Source organism: Leucoraja erinacea, chromosome 38 (genome assembly GCF_028641065.1).
Source record: "Leucoraja erinacea ecotype New England chromosome 38, Leri_hhj_1, whole genome shotgun sequence".
NCBI lineage: Eukaryota > Metazoa > Chordata > Chondrichthyes > Rajiformes > Rajidae > Leucoraja > Leucoraja erinaceus.
In genome coordinates this window covers 1,376,451-1,389,401 of record NC_073414.1, presented here as the reverse complement: position 1 = coordinate 1,389,401, position 12,951 = coordinate 1,376,451, and the positions used below count along the sequence as shown (strand labels likewise).

Genomic DNA, 12,951 nt, shown 5'->3' with positions numbered 1-12,951 from the left:
CTTCCTCAGAAGATTACGGAGAGTCGGTATGTCAAGGAGGACTGTCTCGAACATCTACAGGTGCTCAGACCGGTTGCATCGTGGCTTGTTTCGGCAACTTGAGTGCCCAGGAGCGGGAAAGACTGCAAAAAGTAGTAAACACTGCCCAGTCCATCATCGGCTCTGACCTCCCTTCCATCGAGGGGATCTATCGCAGTCGCTGCCTCAAAAAGGCTGGCAGCATCATCAAGGACCCACACCATCCTGGCCACACACAAGTAGTGGTTCTATCTGGGACACAGGACAATAAACTCTCTTGAATCTTGAATCTTCAGAAGAGAGGAGGTGTATATTGATGAAAAAAAATATTGATTCATTTTATTTTATATTGTTATTTTAAGATGTATCTGCTGTCCAGATATTTCTGTGAACCTCTTCACTTAGATGGTGTGTTCCATTGCCTGCCACCCACTGAGTGATAACGAATTCCTTGGCAAGTCTCCACTGATTCTCTTATTGAACGAGTTAATGCAATCCACGGAACTGCAGCCAAGACTTGGAGCAGTTGGACTGAGCACAGCGACTGTAACTGGCCTCACCCTACACTGGAGTCGCCTTGTTCTGCTCCACCCCCCGCTGCTTGCATGGAGACCGGCTAATCTTCATTAGCAACGGTGCACGCATAGGGTTGCCACCATCATGTGCTTCCTGTCACCCAGCTGGTTGTGAGAGAGCTCCTCTCAGTTTCCTGCTCAACACCTGCCGTTGACAACAGCAACTCGACAGAGGAACGGCACACTGTAAAAGTTTTGTCACCTCTGGTGTTCAAACCCTGCTTTCAAATTTAGACCTTAGAAACGCAGCGTGGAAACAGGCCCTTCGGCCCACCGAGTCTGCCCCAACCAGCAATCACCCCGTGCATTAGCACTATCCTACACACTCAGTACAACTGTACAAATCTTTAGTCAGAAGGTAGTGAATCTGTGGATTTAATTGCCACGGAAGGCTGTGGAGCGCGGACAGAGGCCCTTTGGCCCACCGTGTCCGCACTGACCACCTAGACAATCAGATCACCTACATCAAGATGCTATTGATTGACTACAGCTCAACCTTTGACACCATCATAGAAACATAGAAAATAGGTGCAGGAGTAGAGGCCATTCGGCCCTTCGAGCCTGCACCGCCATTCGATATGATCATGGCTGATCATCCAACTCAGTATCCCATCCCTGCCTTCTCTCCACACCCTTTAGCCACAAGGGCCACATCTAACTCCCTCTTAAATATAGCCAATGAACTGTGTGGCCTCAACTACCTTCTGTGGCAGAGAATTCCACAGATTCACCACTCTCATGATTAATACATTGCACGCTGATCTCAAGGCCTCAATCTGCTGCTAGCTTCTGGGCTCCGTGACTGACAGACCACAGTTGATCATAAGATCACAAGGGATTTGAGCAGAATTAGGCCATTTGGCCCATCCAGTCTGCTCTGCCATTCAATCATGGCTGATCTATCTCTCCATCCTAACCCCATGATTAGTGCGGGTGTCAGAGGTAATGGGGAGAAGGCAGGAGAATGGGGTTTGGAGGGAGAGATAGACCAGCCAGGGTTGAATGGTAGAGTAGTATTGATGGGCCAAATGGCCTAATTTTACTCCTATCACTTATGAAATGAACTTATGAAGACTAGACGCTCTCTTTGAAAGAGATTCTGGTCCGGAATCCAAGATTATTTTTGTGGAGCCACAGTGGAATTTTCTAGAATTAGCTGTCAGCAGCAGGCAGTGCCCTTATTTAAGTTTAGAGAGTGCTGAGTTCCTCTGTTTGTCCTTATCATTTGCTGAAACAATATTCCAAAACAATAAACTGATCTGCCAGTGATTATCAGAAGTCTCCATCTGGTGTGGCTAAGGGAACAGAACTCTATGTTACCTGTAGAATGCGGGACAGGTGGGCAAGTGTCACCTGTAACTCACCTGGGGACTCAGAGAAGAACTGGTTAGAATCTCACTTCAGTGAACTGTCTTAATGTCACCCATTCCTTTTCTCCAGAGATGCTGCCTGATCTGCCGAGTTACTCCAGCATTCATTCTGTGTCTATCTTTGGTATAAAGATATCTCCGTACAGCCAGCACTCGTAGTCAGGGTCGACCCTGGGTCTCTGGCGCGGTGAGGCAGCAGCACTACCTGCTGCCCAGCCATGCCGCCCATGATGCTACTGTGTCCACTCTGTAATCGCTAGAATTTAGAAGATTGTACTCGCTAGAATTTAGAAGATTGAGGGGGGATCTTATAGAAACTTACAAAATTATTAAGGGGTTGGACAGGCTAGATGCAGGAAAAGATTGTTCCCGATGTTGGGGAAGTCCAGAACAAGGGGTCACACACAGTTTAAGGATAAGGGGGAAATCTTTTAGGACCGAGATGAGAAAAACATTTTTTTTCCCCACACAGAGAGTGGTGAATCTGTGGAATTCTCTGCCGCAGAAGGTAGTTGAGGCCACACAGTTCATTGGCTATATTTAAGAGGGAGTTAGATGTGGCCCTTGTGGCTAAAGGGATCAGGGGGTATGGAGAGAAGGCAGGTACAGGATACTGAGTTGGATGATCAGCCATGATCATATTGAATGGGAATGGTGCAGGCTCGAAGGGCCGAATGGCCTACTCCTGCATCTATTGTCTATGTTTCTATGTTTTCTATGTATGGAAGGCAATCAGGATAGAATGAAGGAATAACAGAAATGCTTCATCACCTCTCCTTGACGGGACAATTGGGATATAGCTGGCTCTGTCATTTTTTGACCCGAGTGACATTTGCAACTCCCCAGAGTTGGTGGCCCTGATGGTCATATCAAACAAAAACCAATCTGACCTTGCATTCCCCTCTTGCTCTTGTTCAGGTGCAGCTCTCTCTGCCTCCCTGCTGTATAAAGTTTCACTTAGTTTGCAAGGACAGTAATACAATAGGTTAGGGTTATCTGCTATTTAATCAGATGCGCAGTGACAGATCGAGGGAGCTTATAGCGGGGAGGTTCAGCTGGCAGCCCAGCCTGACACCTCTCTGTCTCTCTCTCTCGCTGTATTTTTCACTATACAGGCTGCAAGAGGATGTAGTTGAGGCTGGGACTTTCCCAACCTTTAAGAAACAGTTAGACAGGTAAATGGATAGGACAGGTTTGGAGAGATATGGGCCAAACGCAGGCAGGTGGGACTAGTGTAGCTGGGACATGTTGTGTAGGAAGGAACTGCAGATGCTGGTTTAAACCGAAGATAGCAGGAGTAACTCAGCGGGACAGGCAGCATCTCTGGAGAGAAGGAATGGGTGACGTTTCGGATTGAGATCCTTCAGACGTCAGACTTGACCTGAAACGTCACCCACTCCTTCTCTCCAGACTGTCCCGCTGAGTTACTCCAGCATTTTGTGTCTATTTTCGGTTTAAACCAGCATCTGCAGTTCCTTCCTGTGTTTCTGTGTCTGGTTCATACGCAGAGCGGTACAAACCGCCTTTAAGGCTGGCCGCAATGTGATAGCTACTGAAGCGATCCCTGTACGAAGCTGTTCATCTAGAGCTGTAGTAATCAAACGCTGTCTGCACCCACCTGGGCCAGCCAGCAGTGGGAGAGCCTTGTGGTGAACGGAGCAGCTTTCAGATCGGCTGATATAGACGGCACAAAGTGAAATGACTGAAGCAAAATAATCTGTATCAACCCATTGCACTCAGGACAAATCACTGCTCCATCAACACAGCCCTGACATCTCTGTCTGTGGGATTCCTAGTTATCTCATCGGACGGTGAGAACACGCAATGCTCCTGTAAGTATCAACAGACCTCTATCTGAAACACACCAGCAATGTACGTGAGGATGGATGGCTCCAGTTATTTCCATTCCCATTTTATTTTATTTTAAGTCAATAGAAATCTAATCTGTACAAGGCATGTTTTTTCTTGCCTGGGTGGATTTTCTGGGTCGGTCTTAAGGGGCAAGAGTAGATCAGGCCTCCGTCCAATGTAATTGTCGCAAATTTTGTCCGATAACTTGAGAGCTAATATCAGTGCGGAAAATTCACACCGAAGATAGGTGGAGTAACTCAGCGGGACAGGCAGCATCTCTAGAGAGAAGGAATGGGTGACGTTTCGGGTCAAGACCCTTCTTAAGACTGAGAGTCAGTGGAGAGGGGAAAGAGAGTAAACCTACATCTGCAGTTTCTTTGTTGAAGGAAGGAACTGCAGATGCTGTTTTAAACCAAAGATAGACACAAAATGCTGGAGTAACTCAGTGGAACAGACAGCATCTCTAGAGAGAAGGAATGGGTGACGTTTCGGGTCAAGACCCTTCTTAAGACTGAGAGTCAGGGGAGAAGGGAAAGAAACCTGCATCTACAGTTTCTTTGTTGATGGAAGGAACTGCAAATGCTGCTTTAAACCAAAGATAGACACAAAATGCTGGAGTAACTCAGCGGGACAGACAGCATCTCTGGAGGGAAGGAATGGGTGACGTTTCGGGTCGAGACCCTTCTATCTGCAGTTCCTTCCGACACATATTGCTTGGGTCAGCAGGTTATTTATGTTGTAATTGAATAGGAGGGGTAACAGCAGTGTAGGAACTGCAGGTGCTGTTTTAAACCGAAGATAGACACAAAAAGCTGGAGTAACTCAGCGGGTCAGGCAGCATCTCTGGAGGGAAGGAATGGGTGACGTTTCGGGTCGAGACCCTTCTTCAGTGAGAGTGAGGTGAGAGGGAGACATAGAGATATGGAAGGGTAAGATGTGAAAACGAGAGATCAGAGGGGACGAAGATCAAGGTAAATGTAGAATGGTTCATTGTTAGCTGAGGGGAAGGTGACAACGAGGCATAGAATCAGTAACATTTAATCAGGAGGAGAGTGAAACTAGTCGGAGAACTAGGAAGGGAGAGGGTTGGAGAGAGAGGGGATGCAAGGGTCACTTGAAGTTAGAGAAGTCAATGTTCATATCTCTGGGTTGTAAGCTACCCAAGAGAAACATGAGGTGCTGTTCCTCCAATTTGCCTGTGACGTCACTCTGACGGTGGAGAAGGCCCATGACAGACGGTTCAGTGTGGGAATGGGAGAGGGAGTTTAAAGTGTTTGGCAACTGGGAGATAAGGTCATAAGGTCATAAGTGATAGGAGAAGAAATAGGCCATTCGGCCCATCACTTCTACTCCACCATTCAATCATGGCTGATCTATCTCTTCCTCCTAACCCCATTCTCCTGCCTTCTCCCCATAACCCCTGACACCCGTACTAATCAAGAATCTATCTATCTCTGGCTTAAAACTATCCATTGACTTGTGGCCTCCACAGCCTTCTGTTTCAACCACGTGCCACATCTATTTTTCAATGCTAATTCAAGATTCACCACCCTCTGGCTAAAGAAATTCCTCCTCATCCCCTTCGTAAAGGAACATCCTTTAATTCTGAGGCTGTGACCTCTAGTCCTGGACTCTCCCAAAAGGGTCTGAGCGGACAGGTCTCCTCAATGTCACCTGATCTCCAGTGGCACGGTGGCGCAGCGGTAGAGTTGCTGCCTTACAGCGAATGCAGCGCCGGAGATCCGGGTTCAATCCTGACCACGGGTGCTGTCTGTACGGAGTTTGCACGTTCTCCCCGTGGGTTTTCTCCGAGATCTTCGGTTTCCTCCCACACTCCAAAGACGTGCAGGTTTGTAGGTGAATTGGCTTGGTGTATGTGTAAATTGTCCCTAGTGTGTGTAGGATAGTGTTAGTGTGCGGGGATCGCTGGTCAGTGTGGACTCGGTGGGGCCTGTTTCCGCGCTATATCTCTAACCTAAACTAAACTAAAATCCCTGCTGTTTTGGAGCACCTTTGCAAATAATTTTCTGATCATTGGAGAATGATTTGTTTGACTTTTACCGGGCTATGTAAACAGGTTGAAGTGTTCAAAGGAAGTTTGTTTTAAATGTTGTAGTTGTATTGCAGAGCAATTAAACATAAGTCAGATTGTTCCTCGGTCTGTTGGAGAGAAAGTGCGATCATGGAAAAAAATTGAATAGTTAATGGAAATGGTAGAGAATATTAATTAGGTCAACGTAGACTCACAAAGCCGCCTCCCTTCCATTGAGATACTAAAGGCTGCAGTAACTCAGCGGGACAGGCAGCATCTCTGGAGAGAAGGAATCGGTGATGTTTCGCGTGGAGGCCCTTCTTCAGACTCCATCTACACCACACTGCCTCATTTATCACAACATTTAAAAAATGTTTGGACAGGTAGACACATAGAAAATCGGTGCAGGAGTAGGCCATTCGGCCCTTCGAGCCTGCACCTCCATTCAATGTGATCATGGCTGATCATCCAACTCAGTATCCTGTACCTGCCTTCTCTCCATACCCCCTGATCCCTTTAGCCACAAGGGCCACGTCTAACTCCCTCTTAAATATAGCCAATGAACTGGCCTCAACTACCTTCTGTGGCAGAGAATTCCACAGATTCATCACTCTCTGTGTGAATTTTATTTTTCTCATCTCAGTCCAAAAAGACTTCCCCTTTATCCTTAAATTGTGACCCCTTGTTCTGGACTTCCCCAACATCGGGAACAATCTTCTTGCAACTAGCATGTCCAACCCCTTAAGAATTTTGTAAGTTTCTATAAGATCCCCCCTCAATCTTCTAAATTCTAGCGTGTACAAACCGAGTCTTTCTTCATATGAAATTCCTGCCATCCCAGGAATCAGTCTGGTGAACCTTCTCTGTACTCCCTCTACGGATAGGACAGGTTTAGAGGGATAGGGGCCAAATGCAGGCAGGTGGGGCTAGTGTAGATGGGGCATGTTGGTCGGCACGGACAAGTTGGATTGAAGGCCCTGTATCCATGTTATGCCACCAGCATAAACAAGGATCAATCTCACTCCCTCTTCTCCCCTCTCCCATCAGACAAGGGGTACAGAAGTGTGACAACGCACATTCCCAGATTTAGGGACAGTTATTTCCCAGCTGTTTGCTGCCAGGCACGGTCTTCTTATCAGCCAGAGTGTGGTCCAGACCTCCCGTCTACCTCATTGGGGAATGTGTAAGCTATCTTCAATCGGACTTTATCAGACTTCAATATTATATCCTGGCACTAAATATTGTATTTCATATCCTTTATCTGTGCACTGTGGACGGCTTAATTGTAATCAGCAGTGCTACCCGCTGCGCAACCTGTGCACATTTCTAATATTCAGAACCAGCAGAAGTGAACACACAGACACCCCATGTAAGGGAAACTCACTGGGAAAGCAAGCTGTAAGCAAATACAAACATCCAAAGATTCTACACCCTGTGTTGATTAAAGAAGGTCAAAGACCCAAGGGACACTCACTCTAACTTGGAGCTTCCAACGTAATGTTGCTGTTTTTGATGGTGGGACTATTTAATGAAGGATGCATAATGATTTTTGCATGTCTACAGCCCCTTGCCTCAGCTAATGATGTATTCAAGCTCAGACCAGATGTATTCAAGAGAGAGTTAGATAAACTGGATATGGGGAGAAAGCAGGAAAGGGGTACTGATTCTGGATGATCAGCCATGATCATATTGAATGGTGGTGCTGGCCTGAAGGGCCGAATGGCCTACTCCTGCACCTATTTTCTATGTTTCTAAATCACCTTGTAGACAACGGGACATGTTTTGAAGGGCATTCCTCCAGATTCAGGGACAGTTTGCTGCCAGGCACAGTGCATTTCGCATTTCGATGCGAAATGCACAATGCATTTCGTTGTCTCTGTACTGTACACTGACAATGACAATTAAATTGAATCTGAATCTGAGTTTCTTGCCAGCTGTATTCAGGTAACTGAACTGTCCTCTCATCAGCTAGAGTGTGGCCCTGACCTCCAGTCTGAAGAAGGGTTTTGTGCCCGAAACGTTGCCTATTTCCTTCGCTCCATAGATGCTGCTGCACCCGCTAAGTTTCTCCAGCATTTTTGTCTACCTCCCCTCTATCTCATTGGAGATCTTTGACCCACCTTTAATTGATCTTTGTTGTACACTGAATGTAGGATCCTTTATCATTCATCGGTACAATGTTGACGGTTTGGTTGTAATCATGTATAGTCTTTTTATTCCGGATAGCACACAAACAAGAGCTTCTCGCTGTACCTCAGTACACGTGTCAATAAACTAAACTAAACTAAACTAAACTAATTCCTATTAAATCTATTAAACCTTTTCCCCATCACCTGGTCCTCGATTCCCCAACTCTGGGCAAGATGTTATGTGCATCTTCTTGACAAGCATGTCAAATAACTTCTTCATAAGTTCCCAAAACGTCACCTATCCATGTTCTCCACAGATGCTGCCTGCCCCCTCTGAGTTACTCCAGCACTCTGTGAAACGTCACCTATCCATGTTCTCCACAGATGCTGCTGCACCCGCTGAGTTACTCCAGCACTCTGTGAAACGTCACCTATCCATGTTCTCCACAGATGCTGCCTGACCCGCTGAGTTACTCCAGCACACTGTGAAATGTCACCTATCCATGTTCTCCACAGATGCTGCCTGACCCGCTGAGTTACTCCAGCACTCTGTGAAACGTCACCTATCCATGTTCTCCACAGATGCTGCCTGACCCGCTGAGTTACTCCAGCACTCTGTGAAACGTCACCTATCCATGTTCTCCACAGATGCTGCCTGACCCACTGAGTTATGGTGCAGCAGCATCTATGGAGCTAAGGAAATAGGCAACGTTTCGGGCCGAAACCCTTCTGGAAATAGGCAAGGTTTCGGCCTGAAACGTTGCCTATTTCCTTAGCTCCATAGATGCTGCTGCACCCGCTGAGTTACTCCAGCACTCTGTGAAACGTCACCTATCCATGTTCTCCACAGATGCTGCCTGACCCCTCTGAGTTACTCCAGCACTCTGTGAAACGTCACCTATCCATGTTCTCCACAGATGCTGCCTGACCCGCTGAGTTACTCCAGCACTTTCTGTCATTTCTTTTTCGTAAACCAGCATCTGCAGTTCCCTGCTTCTAAAAGAATGTTGAAGTATGTGCTGAACATAATCTTTGCATCAGTTTTCACTGTGGGAGACATTGGTGACACCTGTATGATATCAGACAGGCTAATTTCAATCTGATAGAATGTATTAAAATCCCAATGGCAATGGTTGAAGTATGAAATAAACCCAGTGGCTAGAGACAGACAAGTCTTCAAGACCAGATGAACTGTGCAAGAAGGTTTTAAAGGATGTGGCTGCAGAGATAATGGACCCATTGATTGATTTTTGAACTGCTGGATGGTATCAGGAGATTAGATAACCGGCAAATGCATCTCCCTTGTTTAAAAGAGTACAAAATCAGAAACCATTCAACTATGTCAAAAATAGGTCCATGTATTCAAGAGAGAGTTAGATTTAGCTCTTTGGGCTAATGGAATCAAGGGATATGGGGAGAAAGCAAGAACGGGGTACTGATTCTGGATGATCAGCCATGATCATATTAAATGGCGGTGCTGGCTCAAAGGGCCGAATGGCCTCCTCCTTTACCTATTGTTTATGTTTCTATGATAAGTGCACTGTGATGCTGCAACAGGATAGTTAGGTTGTGTCAGTGGGCAGTAGGCTGGCAAGCGATGAACATTAGTTTAGTTTAGTTTAGTTTAGTTTAGTTTAGTTTAGTTTAGAGATACAGAACCCTTCAGCCCAAGGAGTCCTCGCCGACCAGCAGTCACCTGGAACACCAGTTCTATCGCACACACTAGGGACAATTTAGCAAAGCCAATAAACCTACAAACCTGTACATCTTTGAGATGTGGCAGGAAACCAGAGCGCCCGGAGAAAACCCACACAGGTCATGGGGAGAACGTACAAACTCCGTGCAGACAGCACCCGTAGTCAGGATCGAACCGGGGTCTCTGGCGCTGTGAGGCAGCAGCTCTACCCGCTGCGCCACAGTACCACCCTAATGGCCATTCTCTGAAGGGAAGAGTGGGGGAGGGGGAGGTTGTGCAGTTTGGTGAGAGGTGATTGATTATTATCTCAGTGAAGACAAGTTCAAGTGAGTGCAGTTCAACGTGATCCAGGAGTTCCAGTACATGAATCACAGAAAGTTAGCAGGCAGGTCCAGCAAGTATTTGAGAAGACATTCGGCATTTTGCCCTTTATTGTAAACAGATTGGAATTTAAAAAATAGTTTTTTTCTTTTCAATTGTACAGGGTGTTGGTAAGACCTCACCAGAATACTATGTACAGCTTACATCTAAAAAACGTTGCAGTAACACTTCAAGTTCAAATGAGAACTCTTTGTCATCTATGTCAACGATTTAGATGAGAACGTATAAGTAAGTAAGTAAGTTTATTGGCCAAGTATTCACATACAAGGAATTTGTCTTGGTGCTCCAACCACAATTAACAACATGACACATACAGTGACAGTTACGAATGACTCAGAAAACACTAAACATTAATAATAATAAAACATGAATGATAAAACACCATTGATCAAGCATGTGAACCAACAAAATACCAGATCAAAAGGGAGGCTACAGATATTTGGCTGTTGAGTAGAGCAACTAACTACTCGTGGATAAAAACAGTTTTTATGTCTGGCTGTGGCAGCTTTGACATATAAGGCATGATTAGTGAGGTAGACACAAAAAGCTGGAGTAACTCAGCTGGACAGGCGGCATCGCTGGAGAGAAGGAGTGGATGACAAAAGAAGGAGGGGTTCGGCCCAAAATGTCACCCATTCCATCTTGTGTCTATTTTGGTTTAAACCTACACAAACCTGCAGTTTCTTCCTACACAATGCATATTGGACGGTGTGATCTGCAGGTGTACAGGGCCCTAGTGAGACCACACCTGGAGTATTGTGTGCAGTTTTGGTCTCCAAATGGGTTGTGACCCTTCTTCAACCACTTCAATCTGCAATTCCTTCCTACACTTGATTAGTAAGTTTGCAGACGACACAAAACTAGGTGGTATTGTAGATAGCGAAGATGGTCGTCAGAAATTGTGGCAGAATCTTGAACGGTTAGCCAGGTGGGCTGAGGAATGGTTGATGGAATTTAATACAGAGAAGTGTGAGATAAGGGGTTTAGGGAAGTCAAACCAGGGTAGGACCTACATGATGAATGGCCGGGCTCTGGGGGTTGTTGTAGAGCAGAGGGATCAGGTAATGCAGGTACATAGTTCCTTGAAAGTGGCGTCACAGGTAGATAGGGTGTTCAAGAAGAAGGCCAGTTCAAGAAATCTAGGACCAAAAGTCATAACCTTAGGATTAAAGGACGTTCCTTTAGGAAGGAGATGAGAAGAAATGTCTTTAGCCAGAGACAATAGACAATAGACAATAGGTGCAGCAGTAGGACCATTCGGCCCTTTGAGCCAGCACCGCCATTCAATGTGATCATGGCTGATCATCCCCAATCAGTACCCCGTTCCTGCCTTCTCCCCATATCCCTTGACTCCGCTATCTTTAAGAGCCCTATCTAGCTCTCTCTTGAAAGTATCCAGAGAACCAGCCTCCACCGCCCTCTGAGGCAGTTCAGAGGGTTGTGAATCTGTGGAGGCCAAGTCAGTGGATATATTTAAGGCAGTGATAGATAGATGGTAGACAAAAATGCTGGAGAAACTCAGCGGGTGCAGCAGCATCTATGGAGCGAAGGAAATATGCAACGTTTCAGGCCGAAACCCTTCTTCAGATAGATTCTTGATTAGTACGGGTGTCAGGGGTTATGGGGAGAAGGCAGGAGATTGGGGTAATTTTGAAGGCAGGAGAATGAGGTTGAGGGCTGCTGATTCCATGTTTCATTCGGAATTCCAGGATTCCTTGGCCTTCCCCATCTACTGAGAGAGATCAGTGGCCCCGTAGACAGGGCACTGTGGTGGGAGAGTTAACACAGTTTGCTCTACATCTGACTGTCTGTCAGTCGGCTGTTAGCAACGTAGCCTTAGCTAACAGGTGCAAAGAGGTACAAACCACAATAGTGATAAGGATCTTGGTGACTGCTTCCTATATTTATACCAGGCCTGTTGTGCTCTTCTTTCGGTTATATTTTCCCACAGCACCGAGTTAAATATGTCAGTCATCAGGACAGTTTCTTCCCAGCTGTTATCAGGCAACTGAATCATCCTACTACACCAGAGTGCAGTCCTAGACTACTATCTACCTCATCTACCATACCAAATCCTGGCATCACATCACTCCAGTCCTCAAACAACTTCACTGGCTTCCCATCTCCCCCCGGATCACCTACAAAATCCTGATCCTCACCTACAAAGCCCTCCACCATCTCTCCCCCCCCCCATATCTCACTGACCTCCTCTCCCCCTACCAACCATCACGGTCCCTCAGATCCACATCAGCCAGTCTCCTCTCCATCCACAAGTCCAACCTCGGTAGTTTTGTGGACAGAGCCTTCTCCAGGGCAGCTCCCAGGCTCTGGAACTCCCTCCCACAACTGATCCACAATTCCGTGTCCCTCACCATCTTCCAGTCCCGCCTCAAGACCCATCTCTTCACCTCTGCCTATCCTTAGCCCCACGTCCCCCTCCCTTTTCATCTGTGCTTGAATTGCCTCATATTGTGTTTTGTATTGAATTCTGTCTTTACTTTGTGTACTAGTCATGTCTCTACTATTTTCATTCCCCTTACATGTTTTTCCTCTACCTGCTAAATTTTTGTAAGGTGTCCTTGAGACTCTTGAAAGGCGCCCATAAATAAAATTTATTATTATTATTATTATTGGTGACCCCCGGACTGTCATTGATCGGACTGTACGGAGTTTGTACATTCTTCCCGTGATCTGCGCGGATTTTCTCCGAGATCTTCGGTTTCCTCCCGCACTCCAAAGACGTACAGTTTGTAGGTCAATTGGCTTGGTAAAATTGTATAAACAACTCCCTGGTGTGAGTAGGGTAATGTTTCTGTGCGGGGATCGCTGGTCGGTGTGGACTTGGTGGGCCGAATGGCCTGGTTCTGAGATATTTCTCTAAACTAAACTAAACCACATT

The 12,951-nt window shown here is 46.3% G+C and overlaps 1 protein-coding gene across 2 annotated transcripts in view; it reads left to right on the top strand.

The window, feature by feature from the left end:
• Positions 1-12,951, top strand: part of gpr4 (G protein-coupled receptor 4) — a 34,817-nt gene that overhangs the window by 17,118 nt on the left and 4,748 nt on the right. Inside the window, exon 1 of one of the 2 annotated variants that reach the window (XM_055663551.1) lies at positions 2,961-3,795. The exons of the other annotated variant lie outside the window; for it this stretch is intronic. The gene's annotated coding sequence lies outside the window, so the exon portion shown is untranslated. Of the gene's footprint in view, positions 1-2,960; positions 3,796-12,951 lie in introns of those variants that run through there. 2 annotated transcript variants of the gene reach the window in all.